Here is a 19,813-nt window from a genome sequence, read left to right as displayed (position 1 = left end):
AAGTTACCTTTAAGTTTAGCTTACTGAAATATTTTAGTTTCAGTGTTACTGGTGCTATACTATTTATATAGATAGATCGTTAGAGGTGGTATTTGCACAGCATAAAAATGACCTAAATGTCCCTGAATTGTACACTTTAAATTGGTTATTTGCTATGTGAATTTAACAAATATGCAGACTTCAAGTGAGGATGTACTTGCATTGAGTAAAATTCATGTACAGGAATTAGTTTTTGATGTTCAAGTCAATATTGTGATTTTCAATAGCTAGTATTGCAATACTGTTTAAACTACTTAAGATGAAATTTGTGTGGCACTTAAATTACCAGTTTATTGAAGGCCCATTTCAGAAGCAGTTTATTTTTTCTGGAATTCAGATGTGTTCATTGAAAGTAAATTTCTTCTGTGGAAAATTCAGACTCTGAATCTGCACTTAGTTTACTTTTGTATAATTCCTTGGAAAGGTGAAATCAGTAAGTCTATAATCTCATCATGTTGTATATGCCTATTTCCTGTAAGAATGAATATTTCAAAAGGTTATGAATGATTTTCAATTTCTTTTCTCTTTCTCTACTTTGAAATTTGAAAATCTGTTCATGTCTAGTTAAATTTTACTCTAATGATATACACTGAAGGGGGTATAGGCCTAAGAACCATCCACCTTTATATGTTGTTTGGGTTTTTGTTCAGATTTATTAACTAATTTCCCATGGTACAGTATATTATCTCAGACTAGTAAGTCTCATAAATGTTTATAATCACTTTTCAACAAGAATCAGTGCCCTAATTACATGTGTTACTCTCCCAGCTTGGCACATAAAGATAAACCCTCACATTTCATAGCCCAATGCACTTCACCTGGAAAATCCGTCCTGTGATGAAGTCACAACCTCATCCCCTAATATCTACCAAAAGTCATGAATATCTATCAAAAGGCTACTGAAGTGGAAACAGATAGAGAGATATCCCCTGAAACACACAAGCACAGACAGGCAAAAAGAAAGCCAAGTAAAAAATATGACTAAAATCTGATCCACCTATCGAAGGCATAGTGATCACAAGAAATTCTGGAGTGGCACATCCCTGACTTGGAGAATGGATTTATATAATACATAGCTTTCTCTGTGGCTTTCAACCTGGGTTAAAGTATAGTCAGTCTGCAAATCATGCAGCAGAGGAAGGAGCTTCTGTGTGAAACTGGAATATAAACACCTCACTGTTTCCACATAAAGCCTAAATCATTCAGGACACCAAAGACATAGTGCTATTAATATAATAGTGACACATTTTCTACTTAGTAACAACCAGACTCTTAAAAGGCTGATTGCTTCAAAATTTGGTTGAATTGCATTTCGGTAGATTTGATCTCTCTACACTTTGTACCATGTTAGTGACATTGATTTTTATTTCATAAAATTGCAAAATATTTAATTTTCATATTTGCATTATATAGGAAGAAAAACTGTAATGCTTTTGAGATACTTTGCAACTCAGGCATCATGGAAAGAAATATAATTGTGTATTTTATAAAAGAAAGTCCAATACTCAATATAAAGAAAAAAATAAAAGCCCAGGCATCTGCTCTGGAGAAAAAAATAAAGTAGAATACTGATGACTTTATAAAAAATAATCTTGAAATTTTCCATTTAGAGCATTTGTCTTTTGTACACATTTCTTTTCATTTTTGCTACTAATGTCATTATTGAATACTATATTTCTCCCAGTAAAGAAATGCATTGACTAAAAACTTTATATAATTGATATGTGTTGGTTTTCTTTTGCCAATAATATGTTTCTACACTTAGAAAACACAAAATTCTGTAGTTTAAAAGCAAAACTAAAATTAATCAGACAATTGGGTGAAATGGCGATATGCAAAAATAATAGTTTTTCTCCACATTAGCAATAGACCAGAGAATAACTAGCAGCAAGTAGAAATAGAAGTTGAAGGAAATGGGCTGTTCACAATAGCAACATAAACAGTAAAATAAATTTAACAAGAAAAGTCCTATGTGAGGAAAACCATAAGATATTATTGAAAGACATAAACAGCATTCTGAATGAATGAAAAGATATACCATGTTCTTGATAGTCATAAAACATTGATGTTCATAACCCCAAAAGTAGTTTTTAAAAGAATTGATTTCCATTCTCACCTGCTGTGCCAGAGACCTGGTTTGATTCCAGGAACCTGTCCATGCAAAATAAGTAAATAAATAAAACTGGTTCCTGATTCTTAAAGGGAATAATTTCCAATTAGGCCCTAATAGGGTTTTGGGGGGTGTTGGAAAATGGACATGGGTGTTTTTAAGTAATTTATTTTGAAATAATATCAGAAGTATAAAAAATTGCAAGAGTGCGTACAAAGAATTCCCGATCCCTTTACTAAGTTTTCCCAGCTTGGTATGATTATACTTAGTATGGTTATATACTCAATATGATTATAATTTTACTATATTTGGTCACTAACAAACATTTCATAAAAATATTCCATTATATTCATCTAGAAAAAAGGACATACTCCTAGAAAACTTCAAATCAGAATCAGCTTTGCTTCAATGCTATAAACCCACTCACAGACCCCTTCGACTTTTACCCATTGTTCCACCCTTCACAAACTGTCTCAAAAATATCTATTTTTTCCAGTTAACTTCAATATGGCACTCCTCATGAGTCTCTTTCATTTTCACATCTTTGACAAATTTCAAAAGCATACATGACCCCTACCTTCCTCTAGCCAATGTTTCCTTTTGAGATTTAGGTCCTACATACCCAGTAGAGACTTAGCTTGGTGCTATGCTTGACTCACTGCAGTCCTTTGAGAGTGACCAGAGATACTTTCCTCACCCATTGGTGATGTGAACTTGATAATCTATTGAAACTTCTTTAAGTTCCTCCATGTGCAAAAACGTGCTTTCACTTTGTATTATAATGACATTTCATGAAGACATATTTTGAGATTGTACCTATGCTGTGGTCGCCATTCATCCTAAACCCACAATCCTTTCAGCACAGTCAGCCACCACTCTAATGGTTGCCAACTGGTCATTTTTTCCATTTCCAACAGTGCTGCTCTATTTTATTTGGCTTACTGCCTTACAAAGGGCTTGTTTGCTCACTGACTATTTTATAGCACTCAAGATTCATGTATTCTGTTTTATTCAGTGTGTTCTCATCTGTTAGTTTTTTTAATGCTCAAATTTTACCAGATTGCACTAGTGGGATCTCCTGCAAAATGATTCAAATGAGGCCCCAAGTAAGTCACCTGTCCTTAGTCTAGGTGGGATTCAAGGTGAGAGTACTAAATTATACCTCATTTCAATTTCCGTATTACATCCTATGATACAGGTCTCATTTCTTTCATTAAGGCATGTAGGCATCATCTTTGAATATTTAAAATTCACTAATACCCTTCTGAATTTTCTCCTAATGTACCTCTTTAGTCCTTATGTCAATGCAACCTAAACCTAAACCTAGACACAGATATCTCATCATGTCATTAGTCTTAAATTTGTCAATACATGCACACTGTTCTTAGAACAAAAGCCATAGGGCTTGCAATTGTCTTCAGACCCTGAATTCTTCTCACTGCCACTCTTTGTCATCCAGTCCACCCCAATTGCCTTCAGTCCATTCCACTCAATTTTTGCAAAGAGCACCCTATTGTCGCTGGGATTTTGTACATTTTCCCATTAAACTAATTTGTAAACCAAACAAATTTCCTAGGACTTTGCCAAGCTGAATAATTTAGGTTTCACCAAACTCATCTGTTCTTTCTGAGAAGATTTCCTGCCTCAAAAATATAATAATCATAATCATTTTTTAACTTTAAATTCTCTTTTGTAAACTAAACTTGAACACAACAGGGCAGACAATGGACTGTTTTGTTTGCCTGTGTATTTGTACTGACTAATACAATACAGCCTTGACTCAGAGATTATTAATCCCCCTAAAAATGTTGAATAATAGCTAAGCTAGAAAAACGAAGTGTAACATAAAATCATGAGTAACATAAAAATAGGATACATGATTACCTAAAATACCACCTTTTAAAAAATGCTCTTTTTTAAAAAAAGTGAAATTTTAAGACTAAATATAAAGTTGGCAAGGTGTGTTTCTAGGAATTGGCCCATGTTGTCAAAGATACCTAATCTCTTGGGGCAGAAATGTTTATATTGCTTTCTTAAAACCCATTTTATTTCTGTAAAGTTGTTAGAAATGTCACCACTTTTGTTACTAACTTTAGTGAATCATTTCTTCTCTCTTTTATTCTTTGTCTAGGTATAGGATTATCAATTTTGTTGATCTTCTCAGAGACCAACTTTTAATTGTGTTAATTTTATTGGTTTTCAATTCTATAATTCATTTCTGATATAATATGTATTTCCTTCCTTCTACCAGATTTGGGTTTAGGTAGCTCTTCTTTTTCTATTTCCTTAAGATGTAAATTCTGGTATTAATTTAAAACTGTTATTCTTTTTAAATATAGGTGCTTATAGCTAAATTTCTCTATTAGCAAGGTTTTCAGTGCATCCTATATGTTAGGCTGTGTATTTATTTTTGTATATCTCAAAGTGTTTTCTAATATTCCTGATGATTTCATCTGTGACCCTTTGGTACATTGGCTGTGTTGTTCAATTTCCACGTATTTGTGGAACTTCCCACTTTCCCTTCTGTTATTGATATCTAATTTCATTTCACTTCAGTCAAAGAAGATATTTATGTTTTCAGTGTTTTTATATATTTTATAGGGTAGCATATGGTCTATCCTGAGAATGTTCCTCATGGACTTCAGAAGAATGAATATTCTACTGGAACTACCTTGTTTATAGTGTTGTTCAAGTCCTTTATTTCTTTATCAATCATTTCTCTAGTTTTTCTATTCATTTGTGAAATGGGAAATTGAACTGTCCAACTATTCAAATAGACAATATTTATTTTTTTCTCCATATATTTTGGTGTTCTGTTGTTTCTGGTATATAAGTTTATAGTTTTTAGATGTTCTTGATAGGTTGACACTTTTATATATATATATATATATCAGTTTGTTTTTTTTTTTGACATAACACTGGGAATCGAACCCAGGTCCCTTGCATGCAGGCAAGAACTCTGCCTGCTGAGCTACTATCGTCAACCCAGTTCTTTGTTTTCTGTAACTATGGTTGTTTTAATTTTGTCTTTTATTATAGTGTGCTGTTTAATTTTTTAGGTATTTGTATGCAGTATCTCAGTACTCTTTTGCATTCCTTCACTTTCAATCTTTCTGGACCTTTGGATCTAAAGTGGTTCTCTTGCAGGCAAAAAATAGTTGCATCAAGTTTTATCCATTATGTGAAGCTCTATTCTAATTAAGCAAATGCTTTAAATGAAAACTTATTAAAATAAATAATGAGAACAGAGCTTGGCATGATGGATAAAATTACTTACAATGAAAGACTTAAAACTTCCATTTTATTTGTCTTCTATATGTTTTTTATTATTAAATCCACCATTATTTTGTGGTGTGCCATTTTAATTCCCTTCTCATTTCACTTTTTTTTTTAACATTACTGAAATAATTTCTAAATTCATGGTGTTCTAATTTGCTACTGCTGGAATGCAATATACCGAAACAAAATGACTTTTGAAAAGGGGAATTTAATAAGTTACAAGTTCACGGTTCTAATGTCATGAAAATGTTCCAGTTAAAGTAAGTCTATAAAAATGTCCAAATTAATACACTAACAAGAGGATACCTTCACTTTAGAAAGGCCTATGAAGTTCAGGATTATTTTTTCAACTGGAAAGGCGCATGGTGAACATGGCAATGCTGCTAGCTATCTCTTCAGGCTACTTGTTTCATGAAGCTCTCTTGGGGGCATTTTCCTTCTTCATCTCCAAAGGGCTATGGCTTGTGGACTCTCAGCCTTGTGGCTCTGCTGTGGTTCTGTGGATCTCTCCTTATTCTCCAGCTTTCTTCAAAATGAATCCTCTTTTAAAGAATTCTAGTAAACTAATCAAGACCCACCTGAAATGGGCAGGGGCAAATCTCTGTGGGAATAATCTAATCAAGTTTACAACATGTAGTGCTAAAAAGAGTTTAAAGAAATGGCTGCCTCCACAAGTTTGGATTAGGATTAAAACATGACATTTCTAGGGTGCATAAATCCTTTCAAACTGGCACACAGGGCAAATGCAAAAAAATAAAGAATACCAAAATACACCCCTGCCACTTATGTCCTGATTTATCATTTTTTATACTTTGTCACTTTTGCCATTCCTTCTTTCTTCCCTCATGTCTTTCTCCTCATTAAACATTTGATAGTAGGTTGTATACACCATTGTCCTTGCATACAACACTTCTATGTAAATACCCTTAGAACTAGGATAATCACTAATGTAACTGCCTAATGTAGAGTTAACAAGCTAAACACATTTAATATTGTTACAAGGCATATTCTGTGTTCTAATTTTTCCATATGTCCAACAAGGTCTTTTCAAGCTTTTCTCCATTATTAGATCCCATTTAGGTGCATGTGTTGCATTTAGTTGACTCTTTTGTTGCTTTTTTTTTTTTAATTGTGGAACTATATATATACATCATACATGGTGCCATATCAAACACTCCTAAGAATAGTATTCACTGAGATTAATTACATAGACAGTGTTGGACTGTTCTCATCACCATCCATTTCCAGAACTTTCCCTTTACCTTAAACAGAAACCCTGTACCCATTGTGCATTAATTCACTGCTGTGCATCTATCCTGCACCAGATAAGCTCTAATTTATTTTCTGCCTCTGAACTTGCTTATTTCAGGTATTTCAAATGAGTGAAATCATATAATATGTCTCTATGTGCCTGACATTTCATTCAATGTGATGTCTTCTAGTTGTTCCATGCTGTAGCATGTGTCAGAACTTCATTTTGCATCTGAATAATGTTCCATTGTATGTAGATCCAGCACATTTTATCTCCTCTGTTGATGCACACTTGTGTTGCTTCCATCTTTTGCCTATAATAAAAACATTTGTGTAAGTACTGGTGTACAACTATCTGTTTGAGTTCCCTGTTCCTTGGGAACAGAATAAGTAGAATGATAGGTCAGATGATACTTGTATGTTTAACTATCTGAGGAACCTCCAAATTCTTTCACACAGCGGTTACATCATTTTATATTTCCATCAGAAATGTACAAGGATTTCTAATTCACTGCACCATTGTGAGTATTTAATTTGATTTTTTTTTAAATAGTAGCCATTCTTATGAGTGTGTTCTTGTGGTACCAATTGAACTACTTACAATTTTCCATTTAACCACTTTCGAGTGCACATTTCAATTGGCTCAATTACATTCATGTTATTCTTCTACCATTACCAATATCCATTATCCCAACTTCTTCATCACCATCAAACAATAATTCCTTGTCCCTCTATACCCCTCCAGATTTTGGAAACTTAACATAATTTGGTAAAATAGCAGCCTTTGATCGGTATGAAATTTCCTTCTTTTAATTATTTTGTATAAAGAAATTCATACAATATTTGTCATTTTGTATCTGGTTTATTTTACACAACATATTATCTTCATGATTCATGTATGTTATAGAATATATCAGAATTTCATTCACCTTTACAGCTGAATAACATTCCAGTGTGTTGCAGTCTTTCAGCAACCCCTGCGAAATAAAAGACACAGATGCGGACACTTCCTGCAGAATGTGTCACACAGACACACACAGAAGACAGACAAGATGACTGCAGCCCCGAAGAGCTCCAGCCGCTTTATTTTATATATATTTTTATAGCTTTTTTGCTGATTATTTTCAATCTAGCCTCCTGGATATCTGGGTAGCAAAAAGGGAACATTCTAAACTTCGTGTGTGAAAGTAGGAACAAAGCAAGTCTGTTTGCATACCTGTTCCTTCTCTTGGTCCCCAGATAAGGCTCACAGCTGGGAGCTTGCTGTTGGCAGCAGACCTCCTCAAGGCCAATTTGAAGCCAGTCACTCCCAATAAATTCTGCAGGTTTTCTGTTAACCCTTTGGCTCCTACACCAGTGTATGTATACTACTTTTTTAAAACAGTTTTTGTTCACACACTATGCAATTGATTCTAAGTGTACAATCAATTGCTCTTGGTATAATCACATAGTTATGCACTCATCATCACTGTCAATATAAGAACATTCTCATTTCTTCCAAAAAAACACCATGCCCCTTTTATCCTCCTATTATTGACAGTTAGTATTGGTATGGTGACTTTGTTACAATTAATGAAAGAATATTACAGTGTTACTATTAACTTTTGATCTCAGTTTGCATTAATTTTATTTTATTTTTTGACTTTTTATTATATAATATAATATGTATATACAAAGCAAAGAGAGACAAAAGCAATAGTTTTTAAACCCTCTTCAACAAGTAGTTACAAACAGATCCCAGAGTTTGTCATGGGCTACCATACCAGCATTTCAGATTTTTCCTTCTAACTGCTCCAGAACATTTGTATACCACTTTCTGCTTATTCATTTGTCTATTAATGAACATAGGTTGCTTCCACCTTTTATCTCCTTTAAATGATGCTGCCATAAACACTGGTATACCGTATTTATCAGAGTCCCAGCCTTCAGTTTTTTTTGAGTGTATACCAAAAAGTTTTATTGCTAGATCATTTGCGAATTCCATTTTCAACTTTCTGTAGAACTATCAAACTGGTTTCCACAGTGTCTCTACCACTTTACAGTGCCACTAGCAATAATATCATGATTCCTATTTCTCTGTATTTTCATCAACATTTATTATTTTTGACTTGAGGTTAGTAATAGTCACATAGAGGATGGAATGTGATATCTTATTTTGCTTTTGATTTGCATTTCTCTGATAACCAAATGTTGAATATCTTTTGAAGTGCTATTGAATATTGGTATTTTCTTTGGGGAAATTTTACTTAAATCGTTGATGAAGCTATACTATCCTAGATGTTGTTGCATTGAGAGGATTTTGATAACTGATATACTACTTATTTGTTCTTGGTCTTTTGAGATTTTATTTCTCATTGAGTCAGTTTAGTCAATTTGTGTGTTTCTGGGAATTTGTCCATTTCATCTGTCACCTAATTTATTAGCATAGAACATTTTTAATATCTTCTTACAATCCCTATTATTTTTGTAAAGCCAGCAGTAATATTCCCCCTTTCAGTCAAATGATTTTTTTTATTTCCATCTTCTCTTTTTTCTCTATCAATCTATTGAATATTTGTCATAAGTCTGGATATTTTGTATTTTCCTTTTCATTCACCTTAAGATAGTTCCAAATTTCCTGATGATTTCTTCTTTGACACATTGGTGTCTTGTGAGTGCATTGTTCAACTCCACATATTTGTAAATTTTCATATTCTCTTTACTGATAACTAGTTTCATTTCATTTTGTTCAGATGAGGTCCTTTATATGATTTCAATCTATTAAAATTTATTGAGACTTGTATTCCAATATGTTTGTGGTATAATATATAGTCTGTCCTGGGGAATGATCCTTGTGTACTTGAGAAAAATATTTACTCTGTTGTTTTCAAATAGTTTTACATTAGCTATTTCTCCCACTTTCCCATTCTCTATATGTTATATAAAACTATATATATCTACCATATCTACTTCGTATGTATTATTATTCAAGTCCTTTATTTATTTTGGCCTTCAGTGTGGATGTGCTAGCCATTATTTAAAGTGGTACATTGAAGTCTTCTATTATTAATATAGAATCACCTATTTCTCCAATCAATCTCACAGTAGCTTCACCTCATTGTACAATCAGCATCACACTGAGTTTTAGACCTTTCTTTCTTTGCTTCAGAAAGAAAAATGACACATAGACATATAAAACAGAAAAACCAAAACATCCCATATCCCTTATCTCATCTATTGTTGACCTCTAGTATTGGTTTGGTACACCTATTACTGTTGATGGAATCATATTAAGGTATTACGGTTAACCCTTAACCATAGCTGGCAATGGGTATTTTCCTGCTATACCACTTATTATTAACTCTTTATACAAGTCTTTTATTTGTACTAGTTTATGTAAGAAATTGATTATATTTGTAGTGTTAATCAGTGATTTATTATGACTGTAAACAATGCCTTTCAACCAAATTCACCTACGATAGAGAACTAATACTTTCAATCCCAATAATGAGCTATCCTCACCTCTGTCCATTTCCAAACATTTAAATTCAACCTTGTTAAAAATTCTGAGTGTATTAGGTAATTGCCCCTCTTCTCAAGCTTCTGGCTATTTCTGTGCACCTTACATTGCATGTTTTAAGGCAGAGTCTACATATTCTAGTTATGTTTGTAATTGATACTTTTATCAATAGATATAGAGTCTTTTTTGTTCCTTCCAAGAATATTTGACAGTTTATTTGGTCTGCTGATTATTTAACCATCCTCACTCTGTTTTGGCTACAATATTCATGTAATATTTTTCCATCCTTTCACCTTTAACCTGTGTTTTTGCATTTAAGGTTGTCACCTATAAGTGGAATAGCATTCTCCTTTTCACATCACAGGGGTTAGGGGAGCAAGTGGTGCCCCAACAATGCAGAAAATCTGTATAAAATTTTTTGGTCCTCCCCTCATACCAGAGAAGAAGTCGGAATTTTTCTTTTCTGTTTATAATAACTTATTGGTATTAAAAGTTAAGACATATGGATACTATATAATACTATACATAAATTTTATGCATTTCTGAATTGCTAAACATTTTCTGTGTTGTCTGGTGGCCTTCATGTGTCACCTGCAACTTCTGTAAAACTCCTCTAAAAGTTCCATTATTTTCTTTTAATTACCATGATATATTGAATATGTGATGGAGAGAATCATGATGCAGAAGGGATAGCTGCAATTTCTGCTTGAGAAATTTAAGATATTTGCATTTAACTCTTGATAATTCAGGACTTTTCCCATTTTGGAATTTGGTTTTTGCAAGCCATACTTTTTTTTACAAGTATTTCATTACTTCCTCCTTTTTAACTTAGTTGATGTTTTTAATGAACCACTCCAGAAACAATAAGAATACTTCTTATTTCCTTTTTTGCATATTTTCTGGCATTTTCTTTGTGATTACTATGGAGTATAATTTAATATCCTGAATCTAATAATCTCTTTGGATTTGATCCCAACTTAACTTCAATATCATCCATAATTTTTTTCCTCTAATTCTCTATTCTCTCTTCTTTATAAAGTTCTTGTCACAAATTATGTGTTTATTCCTTTTGAGTTTAAAACCACACATCTGTCATTACTTTAATGGCAATGCATGTTACATTCTACATGCGGAGTTACATACCAAAAATACAATAAAATAGTTCTGGAATTTATAATTATCAACATAATTACCTTACTGGAGATCTGTATCTTTTCATGCTGCTTTGATATCTGTCTTGTGTCCTTTCCTTTCAGTCTTAAGAACTAACCTTAGTTTTACTGGCAGGGCAGATCAAGTAGTGATGCCCACTCAGCTTTTGTTATCTGAAAATATCTTAATTCCTCCTTCAGGTTTTGAAAGAGAGGTTCTCTGGATATAAACAGTCTTGTTTGGTAATTAATTTTTTTCAGTGCTTTATAAATATTTATTCCCACTGCCTTATCATGTTCAAGGTTATTTCTCTTATTTTTAAAGCAGTTTTATTGAGATATAGTCACAGACCAAATTAATGTATAGTCACATACCATGCAATCCATCCAAAGTGTACAATCAATGGTTAACACTATAATCAACAAGAATTGTAAATTCATCACCACAATTTTAGAACACTTTCATTCCACCCAAAAGAAAATCTCCTAATCCTTGTGGCCCTTTATTATTGAAACTTAACACTGGTGTCATACCTATTTTACAGTTGATGAAAGAATTTTAATTCTTGTTAACTCTAGCTAACATGAAAGGTACTTGTATTTGTTCTAGTTCATGAAAGAACGTTCTTATCTTTTTACTGCTAACCACTGTCATCATCTGTTTTATCTAGCTTTCCTTCTAGTGACACACATGTTACTTAAACTTCCCCTTTTAACCATGATCACATAATTCTGTAGTGCTAATTAGGCTCACAATAATGTGGTACCATCACCTTTTATCCATTTCAAAAAATTAGGAGTCAATGTAATTAAATATTCTACCAAAAATATGCATCAGCTCCCCATTCTCTACCTCTTATATCTTGGTAAACTATATCCTAAAGTGTAACTCTATGATTTTACTTATCATTAGTCCATAATAGTGAGATCATTTTGTCATTTTGTGTCCAGCTTATTTAACTCAGCATAATGTATTGAAAGTTCATCAGTGTTGTTGCAGGCATCAGGAATCTGTTCCTTCTTATGCTGAATAGTATTCAATCATAGTTTTGTTCATCCTTCCTTAGTTGATGGACACTTGAGTTGTTTCCATCTTTTGGCAGTTGTGAATAGTGCTGCTCTGAAGATTGGTGTGCTCTGAAGATTGGTCTGTTCAGGTCCCTGCTTTCAGTACATCTGGGCATATACCCAGTAATGGGATTGCTGCATCATGTGGCAGTTCTATACTTAGCTTCCTGAGGAATGGCAAAACTGTCTTTGACAGCAGCTGCACCATTTTCCATTCCCACCAGCAGTAAATGAGTGTTCCTATTTGTCCATATCTCCTCCAACACTTGTAGATTTTTTTGTTTTTTCAACATTTTCAGTTTTTTGTTTTATTCAAATATTAGCCATCTAGTAGGTGTAAAATGCAACCTCATGATTTTGATTTACATTTCCCTAATAGGTAGTGATGCTGAGCATCACTTCATGTGCATTTAAACCATTAATATTTTCTCTTTTGAAAAATATCTACTCAAGTCTTTGTCTTTTGCCCATTTTTTATTGGGTTTGACATTTTATCATTGAGTTGTAGGATTTCTTTGTATAATCTGGAGAGTAAACTCTTACTGGCTATGTGGTTTCCAAATATGCTTTCTCAATGAGTAGGCTCTCTTTTCACTTTCTTGGCAAAATGCAAAGGTATTCAATTTTTATGAGTTTCCATTAATGTTTCATTGCTTGTGCTTTGGGTATAAAGTCTAATAAACCTTTGCATACCACAGTTTCATGAAGATGACTCCATATATTTTCTTCCAGGAATTTTATGTTCCTATCACTTATATTTTGGTCTTTGATTCATTTCGAAGTAATTTTTTAGAGTCATGAGATAGTGATCCTTTCTTTGGATATAGATATCATACAGTTCTTCCACCATTTGTTGAAGAGACTGTTCTGTTCCAGTAGAGTGGACCTGACAACCTTGTGAGCCATCAATTGTTGAAAAGTGTGCAGGTCTATTTCTGAATTCTCAGTTGCTTCCATTAATCAGTATGTTTATCTTCATGTCAGGTCCAGGCTGTTTAATCACTGTCTGCAATGTGCTTTGAAGTCAGGAAGTGTGAGTTCTTCAACTTCTTTCTTTTTCAAGATATTTCTGGCTATTCTGGGCATCTTAAACTTCCAAATGAATTTGATAACTGCCCTTTCTATTTCTTCAGTGTCAGCTGTTGGTATTTTGATTGGGATTACATTGAATTTACAAATCAATTTTGGTAGAAGTGACTTTTAACAATATTTATTCTTCTAACATGAATGTGGAATGCCTTTCAATTTATTTACTTTTTTTTGATTCCTAGAGCAATATTTTGTAATTTGCTGAATGCAGGTCCTTTATATATTTGAGTACTTTATTCCATGATATTTGATTCTTTTAGTTGCCATTGTAAATGGAATATTTTTACTAAATTTCCCCTTCTGAATGTTCAGTACTAGTGCATAGGAAAACTACTGATTTTTTTCATGATGCTCTTACATCTCACTGCTTTGATGAACTCATTTATTTGCTCTGGTAGCTTTGTTCTTGACTTTCTGGAAATTTCTATATATGGGATCATATTATCTGTAATAATGAATGTTTTAATTCTCCTTTTCAATTTGGATGCTTTTTATTTCCTAATTTCTCTAGTAGAATTTCAAACATTATGTTGAATAACATTGTTGAATGTGGGCATCATTGCATTGTTCTAAATCTTAGAGGGAAAGCTTTCAGTCTTTCACCATTGTGTATAATGTTAATGTGGGTTTATCATGTATACCCTTTGTCATGTTGATGAAATTTTTTATTCCTGTCTTTGGAAGTGTTTTACTGAAGGATGCTGGATTTTATCAAATGCTTTTTTTTTTTTTTTTATTAATTAAAAAAAGAATTAACAAAACAATTAGAAATCATTCCAATCTACATGTACAATCAGTAATTCTTAATAACATCACATAGTTGCATATTCATCATTTCTTAGTACATTTGCATCGATTTAGAAAAAGAAATAAAAAGACAACAGAATAAGAATTAAAACAATAATAGAAAGAAAAAAAAACAAAAAAAACAAAAACAAAAGACCTATACCTCACATGCAGCTTCATTCAGTGTTTTAACATAATTGCATTACAGTTGGGTAGTATTGTGCTGTCCATTTCTGAGTTTTTATATCCAGTCCCGTTGTACAGTCTGTATCCCTTCATCTCCAATTATCCCTTCTCTCTTTTTTTTTTTTTTAGTTAACGGAAAAAAAGAAATTAACCCAACATTTAGAGATCATACCATTCTACACATGCAATCATTAATTCTTAACATCATCACATAGATGCATGATCATCATTTCTTAGTACATTTGCATTGGTTTAGAAGAACTAGCAACATAACCGAAAAAGATATAGAATGTTAATATAGAGAAAAAAATAAAAGTAATAATAGTAAAATCAAAACAAAACAAAACAAAACAAAACAAAAACCTATAGCTCAGATGCAGCTTCATTCAGTGTTTTAACATGATTACTTTACAATTAGGTATTATTGTGCTGTCCATTTTTGAGTTTTTGTATCTAGTCCTGTTACACTGTCTGTATCCCTTCAACTCCAATTGGCCATTATCTTACCCTGTTTCTACCTCCTGCGGGACTCTGTTATCAAGGACATATTCCAAATTTATTCTCGAATGTCTGTTCACATCAGTGGGACCATACAGTATTTGTCCTTTAGTTTTTGGCTAGACTCACTCAGCATAATGTTCTCTAGGTCCATCCACGTTATTACATGCTTCATAAGTTTATCCTGTCTTAAAGCTGCATAGTATTCCATCGTATGTATATACCACAGTTTGTTTAGCCACTCTTCTGTTGATGGAGATTTTGGCTGTTTCCATCTCTTTGCAATTGTAAATAACGCTGCTATAAACATTGGTGTGCAAATGTCCGTTTGTGTCTTTGCCCTTAAGTCCTTTGAGTAGATTCCCAGCAATGGTATTGCTGGGTCGTATGGCAATTCTATATTCAGCTTTTTGAGGAACTGCCAAACTGCCTTCCACAGTGGTTGCACCATTTGACATTCCCACCAACAGTGGATAAGTGTGCCTCTTTCTCCGCATCCTCTCCAGCACTTGTCATTTTCTGTTTTGTTGATAATGGCCATTCTGGTGGGTGTGAGATGATATCTCATTGTGGTTTTGATTTGCATTTCTCTAATGGCCAGGGACATTGAGCATCTCTTCATGTGCCTTTTGGCCATTTGTATTTCCTCTTCTGATAGGTGTCTGTTCAAGTCTTTTTCCCATTTTGTAATTGGGTTGGCTGTCTTTTTGTTGTTGAGATGAACAATCTCTTTGTAAATTCTGGATAGTAGACCTTTATCTGATATATCATTTCCAAATATTGTCTCCCATTGTGAAGGCTGTCTTTCTACTTTCTTGATAAAGTTCTTTGATGCACAAAAGTGTTTAATTTTGAGGAGTTCCCATTTATTTATTTCCTTCTTCAGTGCTCTTGCTTTAGGTTTAAGGTCCATAAAACCGCCTCCAGTTGTAAGATCAATAAGATATCTCCCAACATTTTCCTCTAACTGTTTTATGGTCTTAGACCTAATGTTTAGATCTTTGATCCATTTTGAGTTAACTTTTGTATAGGGTGTGAGAGATGGGTCTTCTTTGATTCTTTTGCATATGGATATCCAGTTCTCTAGGCACCATTTATTGAAGAGACTGTTCTGTCCCAGGTGAGTTGGCTTGACTGCCTTATCAAAGATCAAATGTCCATAGATGAGAGGGTCTATATCTGAGCACTCTATTCGATTCCATTGGTCGATATATCTATCTTTATGCCAATACCATGCTGTTTTGACCACTGTGGCTTCATAATATGCCTTAAAGTCAGGCAGCGCGAGACCTCCAGCTTCGTTTTTTTCCCTCAAGATGCTTTTAGCAATTCGGGGCACCCTGCCCTTCCAGATAAATTTGCTTATTGGTTTTTCTATTTCTGAAAAATACGTTGTTGGGATTTTGATTGGTATTGCATTGAATCTGTAAATCAATTTAGGTAGGATTGACATCTTAAGCATATTTAGTCTTCCAATCCATGAACACGGTATGCCCTTCCATCTATTTAGGTCTTCTGTGATTTCTTTTAGCAGTTTTTTGTAGTTTTCTTTATATAGGTTTTTTGTCTCTTTAGTTAAATTTATTCCTAGGTATTTTATTCTTTTAGTTGCAATTGTAAATGGGATTCGTTTCTTGATTTCCCCCTCAGCTTGTTCATTGCTAGTGTATAGAAATGCTACAGATTTTTGAATGTTGATCTTGTAACCTGCTACTTTGCTGTACTCATTTATTAGCGCTAGTAGTTTTGTTGTGGATTTTTCCGGGTTTTCGACGTATAGTATCATATCGTCTGCAAACAGTGATAGTTTTACTTCTTCCTTTCCAATTTTGATGCCTTGTATTTCTTTTTCTTGTCTAATTGCTCTGGCTAGAACCTCCAACACAATGTTGAATAATAGTGGTGATAGTGGACATCCTTGTCTTGTTCCTGATCTTAGGGGGAAAGTTTTCATTTTTTCCCCATTGAGGATGATATTAGCTGTGGGTTTTTCATATATTCCCTCTATCATTTAAAGGAAGTTCCCTTGTATTCCTATCTTTTGAATTGTTTTCAACAGGAAAGGATGTTGAATCTTGTCGAATGCCTTCTCTGCATCAATTGAGATGATCATGTGATTTTTCTGCTTTGATTTGTTGATATGGTGTATTACATTAATTGATTTTCTTATGTTGAACCATCCTTGCATACCTGGGATGAATCCTACTTGGTCATGATGTATAATTCTTTTAATGTGTTGTTGGATACGATTTGCTAGAATTTTATTGAGGATTTTTGCATCTGTATTCATTAGAGAGATTGGTCTGTAGTTTTCTTTTTTTGTAATATCTTTGCCTGGTTTTGGTATGAGGGTGATGTTGGCTTCATAGAATGAATTAGGTAGTTTTCCCTCCACTTCGATTTTTTTGAAGAGTTTGAGGAGAATTGGTACTAATTCTTTCTGGAACGTTTGGTAGAATTCACATGTGAAGCCATCTGGTCCTGGACTTTTCTTTTTAGGAAGCTTTTGAATGACTAATTCAATTTCTTTACTTGTGATTGGTTTGTTGAGGTCATCTGTGTCTTCTTGAGTCAAAGTTGGTTGTTCATGTCTTTCCAGGAACCCGTCCATTTCATCTAAATTGTTGTATTTATTAGCGTAAAGTTGTTCATAGTATCCTGTTATTACCTCCTTTATTTCTGTGAGGTCAGTAGTTATGTCTCCTCTTCCATTTCTGATCTTATTTATTTGCATCCTCTCTCTTCTTCTTTTTGTCAATCTTGATAGGGGCCCATCAATCTTATTGATTTTCTCATAGAACCAACTTCTAGTCTTATTGATTTTCTCTACTGTTTTCATATTTTCAATTTCATTTATTTCTGCTCTGATCTTTGTTATTTCTTTCCTTTTGCTTGCTTTGGGATTAGTTTGCTGTTCTTTCTCCAGTTCTTCCAATTGAACAGTTAATTCCTGCATTTTTGCCTTTTCTTCTTTTCTGATATAGGCATTTAGGGCAATAAATTTCCCTCTTAGCACTGCCTTTGCTGCATCCCATAAGTTTTGATATGTTGTGTTTTCATTTTCATTTGCCTCGAGGTATTTACTAATTTCTCTTGCAATTTCTTATTTGACCCACTCGTTGTTTAAGAGTGTGTTGTTGAGCCTCCACGTATTTGTGAATTTTCTGGCATTCCGCCTATTATTGATTTCCAACTTCATTCCTTTATGATCCGAGAAAGTGTTGTGTATGATTTCAATCTCTTTAAATTTGTTAAGACTTGCTTTGTGACCCAGCATATGGTCTATCTTTGAGAATGATCCATGAGCACTTGAGAGAAAGGTGTATCCTGCTGTTGTGGGATGTAATGTCCTATAAATGTCTGTTAAGTCTAGCTCCTTTATAGTAATATTCAGATTCTCTATTTCTTTATTGATCCTCTGTCTAGATGTTCTGTCCATTGATGAGAGTGGGAAATTGAAGTCTCCAACTATTATGGTATTTGTGTCTATTTCCCTTTTCAGTGTTTGCAGTGTATTCCTCACGTATTTTGGGGCATTCTGGTTCGGTGCATAAATATTTATGATTGTTATGTCTTCTTGTTTAATTGTTCCTTTTATTAGTATATAGTGTCCTTCTTTGTCTCTTTTAACTGTTTTACATTTGAAGTCTAACTTGTTGGATATTAGTATAGCCACTCCTGCTCTTTTCTGGTTGTTATTTGCATGAAATATCTTTTCCCAACCTTTCACTTTCAACCTATGTTTATCTTTGGGTCTAAGATGTGTTTCCTGTAGACAGCATATAGAAGGATCCTGTTTTTTAATCCATTCTGCCAATCTATGTCTTTTGATTGGGGAGTTCAGTCCGTTAACATTTAGTGTTATTACTGTTTGGATAATATTTTCCTCTGCCATTTTGCCTTTTGTATTATATATATCATATCTGACTTTCCTTCTTTCTACACTCTTCTCCATACCTCTCTCTTCTGTTTTTTCGGTTCTGACTCTAGTGCTCCCTTTAGTATTTCATGCTGAGCTGGTCTCTTGGTCACAAATTCTCTCAGTGACTTTTTGTCTGAGAATGTTTTAATTTCTCCCTCATTTTTGAAGGACAATTTTGCTGGATATAGGAGTCTTGGTTGGCAGTTTTTCTCTTTTAGTACTTTAAATATATCATCCCACTGTCTTCTAGCCTCCATGGTTTCTGCTGAGAAATCTACACATAGTCTTATTGGGTTTCCCTTGTATGTGATGGATTGTTTTTCTCTTGCAGCTTTCAAGATCCTCTCTTTCTCTTTGACCTCTGACATTCTAACTAGTAAGTGTCTTGGAGAACGCCTATTTGGGTCTAATCTCTTTGTGGTACGCTGCACTTCTTGGATCTGTAATTTTAGGTCTTTCATAAGAGTTGGGAAATTTTCAGTGAAAATTTCTTCCATTAGTTTTTCTCCTCCTTTTCCCTTCTCTTCTCCTTCTGGGACACCCACAACACGTATATTTGTGCGCTTCATATTGTCCTTGAGTTCCCTGATACCCTGTTCAAATTTTTCCATTCTTTTCCCGATAGTTTCTGTTTGTTTTTGGAATTCAGATGTTCCATCCTCCAAATCACTAATTCTATCTTCTGTCTCTTTGAATCTATCATTGTAGGTATCCATTGTTTTTTCTATCTTTTCTACTTTGTCCTTCACTTCCATAAGTTCTGTGATTTGTTTTTTCAGTTTTTCTATTTCTTCTTTATGTTCAGCCCATGTCTTCTTCATGTCCTCCCTCAGTTTATCGATTTCGTTTTTGAAGAGGTTTTCCATTTCTGTTCGTATATTTAGCATTAGTTGTCTCAGCTCCTGTATCTCATTTGAACTATTGGTTTGTTCCTT

General features: G+C 33.6%; 1 long non-coding RNA gene across 8 annotated transcripts in view; it reads left to right on the top strand.

The window, feature by feature from the left end:
* The window catches only part of LOC143650882 (uncharacterized), a 99,020-nt gene that overhangs the window by 1,099 nt on the left and 78,108 nt on the right, over nucleotides 1-19,813 (top strand). The gene's annotated exons all lie outside the window — the stretch shown is intronic.

Source organism: Tamandua tetradactyla, chromosome 11 (assembly GCF_023851605.1).
Source record: "Tamandua tetradactyla isolate mTamTet1 chromosome 11, mTamTet1.pri, whole genome shotgun sequence".
NCBI lineage: Eukaryota > Metazoa > Chordata > Mammalia > Pilosa > Myrmecophagidae > Tamandua > Tamandua tetradactyla.
This window is presented reverse-complemented; position numbering and strand designations above follow the sequence as displayed.